General features: G+C 36.7%; 1 pseudogene; it reads left to right on the top strand.

Moving 5' to 3' along the window:
• Positions 1 to 1251: 1251 nt before the first annotated feature.
• On the top strand, positions 1252 to 1322 carry LOC139074235 (small nucleolar RNA U3; annotated as a pseudogene).
• Positions 1323 to 5758: the final 4436 nt, after the last annotated feature.

Here is a 5758-nt window from a genome sequence, read left to right as displayed (position 1 = left end):
TAAAATATAGATTGGAGAATAGAGAGAACATATGCAAAAATATTTGACTATTTTCAGTATTTATAATAGTGGTAGTAGTGTGGCTTCTGTGGACTGTGTACATGTAATTTGGGAAAGTAAATGCTAGTTACCTGATATTCTAATGCCATTATCCTGTGTCCTTGAGACCAGAACTCTTTTTGTGGAGGAGAAGACATAGCGACGTAATATAGAAGGGATTAATTTAAACAACAACAACATGTTGCGTGACATTGTAAGTATGCAATCAGCAAAATCCAGACTTTGGAAAACTCTACAGGTCGAATGGACCCACTTCTTCAAGAAATAAATTTTAAAGAAAAGAAAAGGATGAAGAGGGAAACTGTAAATTAGAAGAAGCTTAACATACACATTTCAAAATGGGAAAAATTGCACGACTATGCCTAAGATGCACATCTGAATGAAAAAACTGTAAAGAAATGCAAGGAAGTGATTAATATAAAAGCGAAGTAGTGATTACATTTGAGAGGAGGAGTGAGTTGAGATGCAGAGGGAAAGAAAAGTGGAGGGGTTTCTAGAAATGGTTGTGAGGTATTTACAAAAGTGTTTATCTTATCATAGCTCATTATGCTATACATTCATTTTGTGTCACTTTCTCTGTATTTTTTTAATTAATTAATTTATTTTCAGATGTACACCATAATATATTTCGAATTCTGTGTAGATTACATCATGTTCACCACCCAAAAACTAGTTACAGTCCATCCTCTCACACGTGAGCCTCATCACCCCTTTTGCCCTCCCCCTATGGTAACCACCAATCCAATCTCCAATGCTATGTGTTTGCTTGTCATTGTTTTTATCTTCTACTTATGACTGAGATCATACGGTATTTGACTTTCTCCCTCTGACTTATTTCACTCAGGATAATACCCTCAAGGTCCATCCATGTTGTTACAAATGGCCGGATTTCATCGTTTCTTATGGCTGAGTAGTAGTCCATCCTGTATAAATATCACATCTTTTTTATCCATTTGTCCCTTGATGGGCACCTAGGTTGCTTCCAAGTCTTGGCTATTGTGTATAATGCCGCAATGAACATAGGGGTGCAAGTATCTTTATGCCTTTGTGTTTTCAAGTTCTTTGGATAAATACCCAGCAGTGGGATAGCTGGATCATATGGTAGATCTATCCTTAATTTTCTGAGGAAACTCCATACTTCTTTCCATAGTGGTTGCACCATTGGAAAGCAGTATGGAGTATCCTCAGAAAAAGACTATACTTTCAGGGATCATTTCTATAGTTCGTTACTTTCTCTGTATTTTAATTTAAAGCTAAATAGTTTTTAAAAGATGTTAAAAGAAGTATATAAGAATTCTGTGGCCACAGTACAGAGAATTCCCAAGTTAGAGAGAATGCCCAATGTACTATCTCCTTAGAATCTTCTTGATGGCTTTCCTTTGCCAAGGCTGGTTTCTCAGATTGTCTGCAGCTTCTTTGAACTATCTGATCTCCTTCCAATTAAACATGTATTGAAGAAGCTGGACCATTTGACCTCTGAAGTTTTTCGCACTCGGGATTTTGCTCATTGCATATTTACATTGTAGTACAGCCTGTTTTTCTGCCCTCTGCATATACATGTGTATATAAACATATATACGCATAAATATATATGTTTAATAGAAATCAATTTCTATTAAATTTTGATTGATATAATTGGGAAATCATGGACAAGTCACTTAATCTTCATCAGTCTTACTTTCTTCATCTACATAATGGGCTAATAATACTTACCTCATAGGATTTTTGCCAGGATAAAATTAGGTAATTAAGTAAATTATATAGTATAAGGCACAAAACTCAGTTGTCAATAAATAATTGGTATCATTTTTACTTTTTTACTTTTCATTACTTTACATTGCATTTTGAACATCTTCAATGCAAATGCTTAGATTCAGTCCTGTCTCTCTTGTCAGCGGAACAAGGGGAATTAATTAAAGTGCTTTCTGTGGGCTCGTTAACCCACCAATTAACCATAAAACTTTGATTTGGGTGTTTTCTACTCCATAATTAGTGAAACATAACAGGAGAGAAGTGGACTGGATAACAGAAATTCACCTAATGCATACTCTTTGCCAATTGGACCAGTGTCAGTGACCATAGAAAGAAAGAAAGAAAGTAAGGATCGATGATGGTAAGCCAGTTGGGACTTTCTGCCTCCACTCCTCCTGTCCTCCTTACCATGCATGACTCAGTCACTGTGTGAATAATTTGTCCATTTTTCGGGTGTGGTCATCTCCCTGTCTTCTTTTTTAAAAAATAACTTTAATATTGTCATTGTTGTCTCCAATTGTTGCCCTCTAGAAGACATATATTAACTGTTCATTACTAAGGAACTGAACCCACTCATAGCCACCTTATATATCGAAAAACCCTTTATTAAAAAGTATTACCCAACCTCTTCTATGGTATGTATATCACTATAACAAATTACTGCTGAAAATTCTGTGATACCTGGCATTCTAACGCAGATCATGTGTAAGAGATGCCATTTAAGAACCAGTGACTTGCCCACCTGTTCTTTATCATCAATCACGTATCTGGGACATAACAGAGCCCATTTCCATGTTTGGATCCCTCTGAATTTCCCTATCTTTTCTTGTTGTTCATTACTTTGTATTTTTGAAATTTGGGATCATCTCTGCTATTATCTTAATATTACCTAGGTATTAGATATCTTATTTATCTCCACATCTTCTCAGCCTTCCCTCTCCCTTTCTCTCATCTACTCAGTATATATAATGTTCAAAAAAATTGTTTACTTAAATCTATTTTCCTCCGTGTGCTAGCATAGTCTCCCTTTTTGATTTCTTATTTGCTCCACATTAGAAATAAAGGACTGTGGCAGTCCATGATCAATGATTTGGTTATTGATCATAGTGGAGAGCAAGGGATGAAATCTGGTCTAGGATATAAGGCTCTAACTCAGTTTAGTGTCATTCACGTGACACCAGGACGTATGAATTTCCCAAAGTACACAGCTAGTTTGTAACGCGTCTTTCATTGTTGAGAAAAGGATCTGGACGGTATAGTTTTAAGATTCTATTCTCCCCTGGACTCCCTCTTCTCCTTGAGATAAATGGATATCCTTGGGGACTAGGATCAAACAGAGAACAGACTCTTTTATTATGGTCATTATTATTATTATTATTATTTGGTTTTTGGTGAGGAACATTTGCCCTGGGCTAACATCCATGCCAATCTTCCTCCACCTTGTATGTGCAATGCCTCTTCAGGATGGCTGATGAATGCAGTAGGCCTGCGCCCAGGATCCAAACCTGCAAACTGGGGCCGTGGAAGTGGAGCACACGGAACCCCAACCACCCGGCTGCAGGGCTGGCCCCGGGAACAGAGTCTTTTAAAAGTAATATCCTGTGCTCACTTCGCCAGCACACATACTAAAAGTAATATCCTTTATGATTTCACTTCCAATTCTTTCATTTCCCTAGGTTTATATTCATTTATTTTTCATTTAGTAAGCATTTATTCAGAATTCACTGTTATCTGAGCTGGATAATAGATGATAGTTAATTGTGAATAAGCCAAGAAGACCCAAAATTTACTGAGAGATGAAAAAGAACTTTGAATAAATGGTAATTAATACATAGCAGGTACTTAGATAAGAACACTCAATATTATTGTTTAGCCAATTTTCCTAAGAGTTTTAGCATCCATTGAGTACCCTGGTCTGACTCCATTATTATATCAGGGTGTTCAAAGTGGTGATTTTCTATGCTAACATTCCTTCTGCATGTGTTAGCTACTGTCTGGGTTACCTATTGATGTATTACAAACCATGCTAAAATGGAGTGGCTTAAAATAACTGTTTTGTTATCTGTCGTGAGTCTGTGAATTGACTGGGATCAGCTGGGTGGCTCTTTTGCTCCACATATTATCTTAGGTGTAGTCATGTATAAGTTTGATTGAGCTGGAACTTCCAAGAAGGCTGATGCACATGACCGGCAGTTGAAGTTAGCTGTTGCCTGGGAGCTCAGCTGAGGCTATTGACCAGTATCCCAAAATATAGCCAATCCTTGTGGCTTGGGATTCTCTCAGCATGGTGATTGGGTTCTGAGAGGAGCATGATCATGCCAAGAGTCAATGTTCCGACAATAAGGAAGCAGAAGTTTCCCATCCTCCTGAAGTCTAGACCCAGAATTGACACTATATCCCTTCCACCACATGTTTTTGGTTAAGCAGTCACAGATCCTGTCCAGATTTAATATCGCACTTCTAAATGGAGAAAGTAACAAAGAATTTAACCTTTAATTCATTACAACTGGCATTCAAAACCTTTCTTTTCCCTCTTTCTTATGGGAGGAGAGAGTACATTACTGTAGATTACTAGGTATAGTTTTATTCATTATGTTATAATCTATTGCCATCATGATTCGTTTTTGACTCTAATTATCCCAAATTTTGGCAGCTAAATCCCCTTCAAGCCAACTGCTGTGAGCACATGTCGTTTTGACAAGAGCTCATTAATATGTGAGCACTTTCTCACTCTGGCACAGAACATGTTCTAGGCTCATGTACTTTTCCAGAAATTAACAATTTCTCCAAGGACTTCTGATACAAAAAGTGAGAAATGGTATTTAGCAACCAATAACTTGGAAATAGGTGCACTAACTGATGTTGTAGTGTCATTGCATCCTACATACTTTTTTTTCTTTTAATCATGAGTTCCTCCTAATACTTCTAATTCAAATTCAAAACCTTCTGCCATTCCTTATTTGTATTTCCTTTCTCTAATAGTGAGAAAATGGGTTCAAATAATACATTTATATTAAATAATTAATACATTTACTCATTTGCTTTGCCCTACACTGACCTACAATGAACACAAAAACAGTTTAACAATTACAAAGCCAAACCACTAACAACAAGATCCGCAAAGTGAAGTTCAAAATTTTTTAGTAGTTCTTTTTGTTCTGAGAATATCTTCCACTAGGGGAATACAGTCAGAATATTGTGTTTAATATCTATTTCAATAAATTCTCTTATTTACATGGTTATATTTCTCTTTGTTGGATGGCCTGACATTACATACTTCCCAGTGTGATGCAGTAGAAAGTACACAACATCACATTTGTGGCATTATGTTTAGGATTTTTTATTTTTTTAAAGATTGGCACCTGAGCGAACAACTGTTGCCAATCATTTTTTATTATTTTTTTATTTTTTCTCCCCAAAGCCCCCCAGTACATAGTTATATATTCTGGTTGTGAGTGCCTCTGGTTGTGCTATGTGAGATGCCACCTCAGTGTGGTTGATGAGCAGTGCCGTGTCCATGCCCAGGATCCAAACTGGTGAAACCCTGGGCTGCCAAAGCGGAGCACGCAAACTTAATCACATGGCCATGAGGCTGGCCCCTAGGATTTTTTTTTAATTGGAAACTAATCATGGCAAAATAGACAGGAAAATCCAGAATATGGAAGCTTTCAAGTAGACTTCTCAAATTATTCCCTTTCGTAAAGAACAGAGAGGCAGTGGGAAGGTTCTGGAATGGGAAATGCAATGTATAAACCTTGATTGGACCTTGGGCTTCAAAATATAGTTACAAAAAATATTTGGGGATTAATTAGAGGAATTTGATAATGAATTATACCTTGAATGATAGTGTAAAATTAATAGTGTTTTTCTTATCTGTGGTAATGGTATTTTACTGGGTAGAAGAATGCTCTTGTTCTTGGGATCTATATACAAGAAACGGAACTGC

This window comes from Equus przewalskii, chromosome 10, assembly GCF_037783145.1.
Source record: "Equus przewalskii isolate Varuska chromosome 10, EquPr2, whole genome shotgun sequence".
Taxonomy (NCBI): Eukaryota; Metazoa; Chordata; class Mammalia; order Perissodactyla; family Equidae; genus Equus; species Equus przewalskii.
This window is presented reverse-complemented; position numbering and strand designations above follow the sequence as displayed.